The sequence below is a fragment of the Alligator mississippiensis genome, chromosome 2, assembly GCF_030867095.1.
Source record: "Alligator mississippiensis isolate rAllMis1 chromosome 2, rAllMis1, whole genome shotgun sequence".
Lineage (NCBI taxonomy): Eukaryota > Metazoa > Chordata > Crocodylia > Alligatoridae > Alligator > Alligator mississippiensis.
In genome coordinates, this window is record NC_081825.1 from 215,956,505 (window position 1) to 215,966,693 (window position 10,189).

Below are 10,189 nucleotides of genomic sequence, written 5' to 3' on the forward strand. Positions count from 1 at the left end.
AGACAATTAGGTTGCTCAGGCATGACTTGTCCTTGGTGAATCCATGCTTACTGTTCCTAATCACCAGGAATCCAGGTTTTCCATTTCCCATGGAAAAAAATGGAGTAAACCACGGATTTCTCCTTTTTATCAGAGAAAAACTCAGATTTCTCCTTTTAGCAGAGAAACTCGCAGATTCCCCCCTTTTGCAAATGCTCTTCAGGCTGGTTGAGATCCAGCCTGCAAGAGCTGTTTGCAAACAGGGTGGGAAACCCCCAGCCCTGCCCGAAGGGGAAGGGCAGGGCCTGATGCTCTCAATCAGCAACTGCTGGGCTCAGCTCAGCCTCACTCTTCACTCCTAGAACCTGAGGTAAGTGGAGCTTGCAGGGGGCTGGGGCCCACTCTGGCAGGGCTGGGGGGTTATAGGTCATGGCTGGGGGCACCAGCAGGGCTGGGGGGGGGGGGGAAACCAGGAGCTGGCCCTGCCCCCACCTGAGCAGGCAGCAGCAGGGGGTAGCCAGCTCCATGCTGCTTCTGTTGCAGCTGACTGCTGTTGGAGGCTGGTAGCTGCAGACTTGGGTCCCTGGCCCCATAGTCCTGGCAGTTGGGGGCCCCCTCTGGCAGGTCTGGGGAGCAGGGGCTGTGGGCGGGGGGCTGTTGGGGGCAAGTGAAGGGCACCAGCAGGGCTAAGGGTGGCTGGGGGGGGGGGGGGGAGAGAGGTAATTTTAATAATGGATTTGGGGAGTTTTATCAGAGAATTTGCGATTTTTTTTGTCAGAGAATTTGCGATTTTTTTAATCAGGATCCCTACTACTCACCTTCTTCTGCAGGCGGTTAGAAATTAATTCCTTGAGGTCCTGCTTCATGATTTTTCCAGGGACTGAGGTAAGGTTGACAGATCTGTAGTTCTCTGGATCCTCTATTTTCCATTTCTGAAGTGTGGGCACTATATTTGCCTTTTCCAATCACCTGGGACCTCTCCCAATCGTCATGAGTTTCCTAAGATGATGGGGAGCGACTCTGCAGTCGCATCAGCCAACTCCCTCAGCACCCTCAGGTGCATCCCATCTGGTCCCATGGACTTGTATAGGTCCAGCTTTTCTAAATAATCCCTAACCTGTGCTTTTGCCACTGTTGGCTGCTCACGAGGTGCAGTAGTCTGGGAGCTGACCTTGCCTGTGAAGACTGAGGTGAAACGTACTTGAATACTTCAGCCATTTCTGCACCCTTTCTCACCAGGTTGCTTCCCCCGTTCAAGAAGGGACCCACACTTTCTCTGATCTTCCTCTTGTTAGTGACATAATTGTAGAAACCCTTCCTATTAGCTTCATGTTCTCTTAAGTCATCTTAAATTCAAAGTTGTCTTGGATTTGTATAAATATGATAATCTGAAAGACAGCTGTGTGAGGTGGAGAAACAATGTGAAACATCCCTGATATGAAACAGGACCTATAATTATTTTTGTGTTTGTCTAAAGAATTCTGTATCTAATCAAATACCTGTATTCTAATACTATTAAAGCCTTTGTCTGTCTGTCTGTCATGCTTTATTCACACTCTGATTGGCTGACTGAAACAACCAATCCAAGTGCTCCAAAAGCATTCAGGCAGGAGACAGCACAGTGGAGTGCTGCCATGACGGTGGGGATATGGGACGGAGTAGGGGGAGGAGGGGAGCAGACCCATTCCCTCCCCTCTCCTAACCGGACAAGAAGAGGGGTCGGGGCTGGACGCAGGAGGACATGGAGCCACTGGGCCCTGACAAAAACTGGCAGGGAGGGGGAGGGAGGGAGGGGAGTGGAAGGGGTAGGGGTAGGGGGGGGCATGGTGATGTTGCACTGCCAGGCCCTACCAACAACTGGGAGGGAGGCAGGGAAGCAGGGAGGGAAGGCAGATGGATGTGGGCCAGGTGGACCTAGAGCACGGGGGTGGGGAAGCGGTGATGGAACCAAAGTGGGGGGAGAGTAGGAATGGGACTGGACTGGAAGCAACAGGGGAGCGGGGGAACGTGTCCAGAGCCGAAGGTGGGGGGATGGGGAAGCAGGGCTAGACCCAAAGTGGGGGAGGGTGGTGGTGGGGCTAGACACAGGCCTCTGTCTCTGCCCCCTCTCCGCGTCATTCTTGATGGGCAGTTGTATAGTTTGCTAATAAAAATGTAATACGACAGCTCATATTCCAGTCATCATCCATAGAAATTTAAAAAGTCAAATTAATACACACACACACACACACAATGGGACACACAATGTAATACACACACCAAACCTTTTTTCTTTCTTTTTTATGAATTGTGCTAATATTATTTTAAGGTATTAATTAGAAACAACTATACGTTTTTATGAAGTGATTAAACAGATGGGTACAAGGTTTCATATTGTACAGTGACATCTAGCTGAAAACAGGATAAGATAGATCTGAAGCACTTGTAACTGATAGCTCTCTTCTCTTAACTGCAGGCATTTTCCTGCCTTCAAGATGGCCTCTTACACTTTCACCTAGCCCCACACTGTAGCCCCGCTAGTTCCTCACTGTAGTATCCTTGTGCCCTAGCCAGCCCCTCTGTTGCCCAACGCTGCTGTGAGGTTTGACCTAGAAACTACTATGCAAAGCCTAAGCAAAAGTGAATGTTATGTGACGAATGCCCATCTGCAATGATAAGGAAGAGACAGTCTTAGATAAAGGGGGCTTGAAAACAAAAGCAGAATCAGAGTACTAGGCCAAAGAGCTCATTAAAATACTAAAAATCACACCCCTAGGTGGGCAAAAGATATGCTAATGAAACATGTATGTATGTTAATGAGATACATAGCTAAAACACAGCTATAGAGACATGCTCAGTAAAGAACTCCTTGCGTCACTCCTTTATAGCCAATTAGCAAACAAGGATGCTTATGAAGGTTTAACAACTCCTGTATAAAAGGACTTAGTTTTTGAAATCTAGTGTGCTTGTTCTGTGAAATTATTCCGCTTGCACCTTTTATTGCTAGCAATAAATCTTTATACTTTCACCCCTGGTATCTTTATTGGCCTTTGCATACCGGGCACGAACCCAGACTTGAGCTGGGGCCTAACACTGCCACCCAGAGCCCAGGGCTGAACCACTGGGCCCCCCCGCCAGCCTGTGGCTGCTCTGCCCCAGCTCAAACAGCTGTAGTCCTGGGTGCACATAAAGACACTATGCCCAGGAGCAGCTGACTCCAGCGCAAACTGCACTGGAATTTATTGCTACATGCTAATTGCACATGTAGATGCATCCCCTCCCCACTGTACCCTGCTCCCACCTGGTGTCCAAAGTAGATTGGAGACGAACCATCGCCTCCTGTTCATTGGGTGACAGTTTAGCTATCACAGAGGGAAAGCTTTTGGCCAATGTTGAGGATTCTTTCCGAGATGTCTTTTATAATTTAAACAAATAGGTCAAATGTAAATCATGAAAAAAGAGTGCTGAAGTTGTAGTTTTGAGTGTGCAGCTAGCAAGGTTAGCATATCATAATTGTCTTAAAAGCCTGGCAAATCTTTATCAATGTGGGCCTAGAAACTGTATTTTATCAAACCTCTCCTTAAGCTGATGGTTTATTTTTAGTTTGCACAGATGGCAGGCTTAAGAGGAGGGTGAAGAATGCTCTTGCATCCAATTTATTTTATATAAAGCCCTGAAGCTGTAGAATATTCTGCAAGGTTTTTGTGTACAATGGGCCATTTCCAACTGTTTTTAATTTTTACTGGGTTCTCTATTGTACACTCTCTATGGATAAATCCAACTATTCAGTTTGTGCCGCAGACTGTAATTTTCTCTACTCCCATTTTTTAGTTAAGTCTCAAAGACAATTTGTCTGAATGAGAATTTTGGCTTAAATAAAGTAATCTGAATCATCCTTTTTGTAACAGTGACTAATTTTTTAAAAAAAAGGAAGTCTGCATATACATATGGATGTCTGTAACATTTTATATTATATATCATACTAGAGTCTGTGACCCATTGCTGGGTCTATTCTAATTTTGGAGGACTTAATGTTGCATTAATTTCAGGACACTGAAATTTGAGCTGCATTTGACAAGATGTAATACTAATATCATATTAGGAGATGGATGCTTCAGATTAAATAGCTGTATTGAACTTTCGGAAATATGAAATACACATACTTAAAAGCCCATTTTGTAAAACCATGTGTGCATAGGCGACTGGTAGGGGTGGCATGGAGGGGGGCAACATTCCCCCCCCAACAGGGCTGTCTCTGCTGGAGGTGGCATCTGCGAGTGCTCGCCAGCTCCACCCCCGCTGGCGGTGGCATCTGTGGGTGCCCCCTGAGATTCAGGAGGCACCAGTCGCCCATGCATGTGTGTGTAATAATCTCCCTGGAGATTGCAGCCTAGGGAAATACCAGCACAGAGGTAGGAAAGACCTTAAACAAGAAACCAAGAAACAAAGTAAAGAAGACAAAGCTGTTTCTTTTAAAGTACAGTTGGCATAACTGTAAGCCTGAACACACTGGCTGTCATTGCTAGATCAAGGTGCTGCCGAGCAAGGGAGAGGGTGATGAATACAAAACCAATGAGTCATTTACTTATGATAGAGAGTTCAGGGGGATGGACCATTTCATATAGTTAGCATATACCTTTTGACTAGAGACTTCATAAGCTATTCAGCAAAGGATAGTTTCATAGTTGGTAGGGTTGGAAGGGACCTGAGCAGATCATCAAGTCTGACTCCCTGCCATGGGCAGGAAAGAATGCTGGGGTCCTATGACCCCGGCTAGGTGGCTGTCTAGCCTCCTTTTGAAGATCCCCAGAATAGGGGTGAGCACCACTTCCCCAGGAAGTTGGTTTCATCTCCTAGCCGCCCTGACTGTGAAGTAGTGCCTCCTGATGTCTAGCCTGAACCTACTCTCAGTCAGCTTATGACTGTTATTCCTTGTAACTCCCGGTAGTGCTCGAGGGAACAGGGACTCTCCCATTGCCTGCTGATCCCCCTTGGCAAGTTTGTAGGTGGCCACCAGATCCCCTCTCAGCCTTCTTTTGTGTAGGCTGATCAGGTTCAGGTCCTGTAGTCTTTCCTCATAGGGCCTGCCCTGCTGCCCCCTGATCATGTGAGTGGCCCTCCTCTGGACCCTCTCTATGCTATCCACATCCCTCCTGAAGTGCGGCGCCCAGAACTGGATGCAGTACTCCAACTGCGGCTTGACCAATGTCACAAGGGGGGGTGGGGGGAAATCACTTCCTTGGACCTGTTCGTGATGCATCTGTGGATGCATGACAAGGTGCGGTTAGCCTTCTTGACTGCGTCCCCACATTGGCGGCCCATGTTCATTTTGGAATCAATAGTGACTCCAAGATCCTTTTCTGCCTCTGTGCTGACAAGAAGGGAATTCCCTAGCCTGTAGGTATGCTGCTGGTTTTTCCTCCCCAGGTGCAATACCTTGCACTTGTCCATATTGAAACCCATCCTATTCTTATCCACCTCTGTAACCTGTCCAGATCTAGTTGTAGCCTGTCCCTCTCTTCTAGCATGCTCACTTCTCCCCACATCTTAATATCATCTGTGAACTTGAACAAGATGCTTTTTACCCCCTCGTCCAAGTCGCCGATGAAGATATTGAAAGTGGTGGCCCAAGCCCTGGGGAACCCCACTGCTCACATCCCTCCAGGTTGAAAATGACCTGTCCACCACCACTCTCTAGGTGCGGCCCTGTAGCCAATTTGTGTCCCATCTGACTGTGTAGGCATTGACACCACAGTCGCCTAATTTTTTAATGAGGATGGGGTGAGAAACAATGTCGAAGGCCTTCCTAAAGTCCAGAAAGACTACGTCCACCGCGATACCTGCATCCAGGGCTTTTGTGACCTGGTCGTAGAAGGCAACCAGGTTAGTCTGACAGGACCTGCCTCTAATGAACCCATGTTGATTGCCTCTAAGCGTAATCTCCCCTGCTGGTTCCTTGCAGGTGTGCTCCTGGATAATTTTCTCATAGAGCTTCCCCAGGACCGAGGTAAGACTAACGGGCCTATAGTTTCCTGGGTCCTCTTTCCTCCCTCTTTTGAAAATGGGGACCACATTGGCCCTTTTCCAATCCTCTGGCACCTCGCCAGGGCACCACAAGTGCTCATAAAGCTGTGCCGGGGTCCCGCAATGACCTCTGCCAATTCCCTCAGCACTCTGGGGTGGAGATCATCAGGACCTGCTAATTTGAACACGTCTAGTCCCTCCAGAAGTTCCCTGACTAGGTGCTCACTGACCCTGGGCCTGGCTGCATCTCCCTGGGTCCGTCCGGATTCCCAGTGGGGGGGGGATGTCCCTGTCCCTGCTCAGAAAAATGGAAAAAAAGAAACTGTTAAAGAGATTAGTTTAGTCACCTGGTGCTACCACCAGATTACCAAGCATGTCTTGCAGAGGCCCCATGTTATTTGGTACCTTCTTTTTACCCGCTATGTATTTAAAAAAGGACTTCTTGTTATCCTTGATCCGGGTCTCTAGTCCCAGTTCCATCTCCGCCTTAGCCTTCCTAACAGCCTCCCTACAATCTTGAGCAATGGAGGTATACTCCTTCTTGGTGAGGGCCCCTCCCTTCCATTGGGTGTACGCCTCCTTTTTGGCTTTGAGACGTTCCTAGATGCTTTTGGTGAGCCATGGGGGCTTTTAAGCACTCTTGCCCTTTTGATCCACGTGGGGATTGTCACCCTTTGGGCTTGGAGGATCGTCTCTTTAAGGAACGACCACTCCTCTTGGACTCCCAACTCCTCTCCCCTCTCGGACCTCAGTGCCTCCCTACTTCATTGAAATCTGCCCTCCTGCAGTCCAGGGCTGCTGCTTTGCTGCAGGCCTTTGACACCCTGCGCTGGATGATGAATTCCAGTAGGCGATGATCGCTATCGCCCAGGTGGTCGAGTACCCGCAGTCTCCTCACCAGGTTGTCGCCTGTGGCCAGGACTGGGTCCAACACAGCATTTCCCCTGGTGGGACTGTGCACCTCCTGGGTTAGATGGAGGTCCTGTAATTTGGCTAGGAACCTACACGAGCAGTCAGACCTAGCTGATTGCTCTTCCCAGCAGATGTCTGGATAGTTCAGGTCACCCATGATGACCACGTCCCTTGACTTGGCTGCTTTTGTGACCTGACCAGAGAATTCCTGGTCCAGCTGTTCCCCCTGGTTAGGTGGCCTATAGTAGACCCCCACCATTAGGTCCCTGTCCCCCTTGTATTCTGACCCAGAGCACCTCAGTCTGCCCTACCTCAGACCCAGTGCTGCTTGCTGAGGATGTGTATTGCTCTTTGATGTAGAACGCCACACCCCCACCTTTCCTCCCCATTCTATCCTGCCTGTACAGCCTATAGCCCAGTTGTGTGTTGGATCCCACCAAGTTTCAGTGAGCCCCACTATGTCTGGGTTTGTGTTAGCTAGCAGGAGGGCAAGTTCCTCCTGCTTGTTCCCCATACTACGAGCATTAGTGTAGAGGCATTTAAGGCCTCCTGAGGGTGTATGCGCCTCCTCCCCAATCCCAGGACTACCCAGGCCCCTATCTCTTACTTAGGTATTTCTTGTGGTCCTCGCCTGTCTTGGCTGGGCTGTTCTTAAGGGTGTCTTCTGGTTTGGTGTTCCATGGCTCCCTTGGTCCTCTTCCTCCCCCTCCCACGATGAGCCTAGTTTAAAGCCTGCCGGAGGAGATCAGTCAACCTAAAAGAGAACACATGCTTACCTTTGGGGGAGAGGTGGAGCCCATCCCACCCAAGCGTGTTTCTTGGTTTGAAGTGTGGGTTGTGGTCCAGAAAGCTGAAGCCCGCTGCGAGACACCATTCCCGAAGCCACAAGTTGACGTCCCAGATACAGGTCTCATGGCGTCTTCCATGTCCGCTCACTGGAAGGATCAATGAGAAGACAACCTGTGCCCCTATCTCCTTTAGTTTGCCCCCCAGAGCTTGGTAGTCCGTCATCAGGTGATCTGGGCTGCTCCTGGCTGCATCATTAGTGACCACATGGATTAGGACCATGGGGTAGTAATCAGTGGGCCGGATGAGGGCTGGGATCATCTCTGTCATGTTCTGAATCTGCGGTCTGGGCAGACAGTAAACCTTGCATGTCATGGGATCTTGGTGACAGATGGGACCCTCTGCTCCTCTCAGGATGGAGTCACCTATGACGAGTACCCGGCGTCTCTTCTTCTGGGTCAACTTGCCTCCTTCAGGCCATTCTGTGCGTGGAGTGACCTCCTCAGCAGAGGTTTCCTCCTCACCTTCCTCTTCCTCCAATGTTGCCAGGGCCTGATACCTGTTCCCCAGCTGGACTGGGAAAGCTGGTACTGCGCCACCGTGAACAGTCCTGGCTCTGGAGGGGACTGTCTGCCATTCCACTGTGGAGGGCACCTCCTGGGGCTCTTCTTCCTTTGGTGCTTGGCCCTGCAGGGAAAGGAAGTACCCATCAGTTTTGTCTTCTGCTTCACTGATTCCCCCTCAGCCTGCTAACCTCTTCCTGCAGCTCCCTCACCTTCCCCTCCAAGGTCCTAAGATGGGTGCCTGTGGGACAGGTGTGGGGACCCCCATTCCCTGTCCCCCCCAGCCCCGCTGGGCATCCCCCACAGGCCAGGGGGAAGCGTGATGCCAGCTCCCCTGTGGGCTCTGTCTGGGTTGAGTCCTCAGAGAAGCTCCAGGTAGTCGACGCCCTGGGCAGGGGCCCTAGCAGCACTCCGCATCCACACCATTTTTTTATTTTTATTTTTTTTGGTGTGGAGCCTTCGCTGAAGTCTTCTTCTTGGCCCCTTCTGCTTGCCCGCCTGTGCGAACGCTGGCGCAAACGCTGGCACACCCTCACAGAGCGCGCCTGCTTGCGCACTTTATCAGCGTGCAGCTCCCTGGCAGCTCAGTCAAGAGGGATCCAGGGGGCTTCCCCTCCAGATCTGCCTCAGCTGTGCCTGCTCCTACACCCCCACTTACCTTAGGGGGATCAGCTGTTGCTGCCCCTCCTGCTGCCTCCTCCGCCAACACTGCTGCTGGTGCCAGTAAATTTAGGGGGCACACGTGTGTAGAGGTGCACGTGTGCCCAGTTCTCCCTCTCCTCTCCTTGTCTGGCCCCAACTGCCAGGGGTTGTGGCAAACCGCAGCTTTTAAAGGCCGCTGAATCTCTCGCGGTTTGCTCTGGGGCCAATCAGGCATTCCGGGCTTCCCCCAAAGTGCCTGCTGGCTGCCCCACCGCCTATGTTCCCTCCCACTGGGGAGAGTCAATCCCGGAGTACCCAGGGGTGGCTGGTGCCGCTGCCCCCAGGGACGGTCTCTGGGGGTACCCCCTCACATGGGGGGATAGTCAAGAGGTTTCAGAAAGCATACGGTTATAAATGATGAATGCACAGACTACCACATTCAAAGTCAAGTGTATTTGAAAGATCACTTTTTATCTCCAGTCTTAAATACTACTGTATAATATGTTTACTAAATATAGTAGTAGTGTATGTGTACGTGAACATATCTACACACTGTATTTATGACCCTATCAGTTTTGTCAGTCCCTTCTATTTGTGCATCTTAAATAAAATACCTGTAGCACAGTTTGCAAACAACTGCCATAAAATTACTACTTGTCCTAACAATGGACATATTTATATTTTTAGATGCATAAAGTGGGGAGGGGGTAACTCAAGGTTAGTATTTTGGAAATCTCTCAAATATAAAATTCAAAATGATTAGAATATCTTTATTTGATCCGTTTAGTCCATGCCTTCAGCAGTCTGAAGAAAGTGACAATATATACTGAACCACTTCGATACATCCTTGCATTCATTAGAGCAGTGTTTCTTAACCCATGGGTCATGACTCAAAAGTGGGTCACAAGGATATATGAAAGGGTCATGAGCAAACTTTAAAAATGGATTCTCCTTTAAGGTAGAAAAAAGTGGGAAATGGTGGCTTTTCCCTTACAGGGAGTCAGAGTTCCTGCCTGCAATGGGCTGCTTTGTCCCCACTCCTGATCCACACACCTATCCCCTCCCCCACACTGGGGGGGAGGGGCTGGGGCCTGGAGGTGGGGGGCAGCAGGTCAGGAATGAGGGGCACTGGGTCAGGACTGGACACTGATGTTTCCAAATGGGTCCTGGTACAAAAAAAGGTTGAGAACCACTGCATTAGAGCACCTCTAAAGAAAGAGTTGCAGACTGACATATTATAGACATCAGCTGTAGCAGAATTTTAATCGTTAATTTTTAAAGATTAGCTAGAAATAGGCAATGTT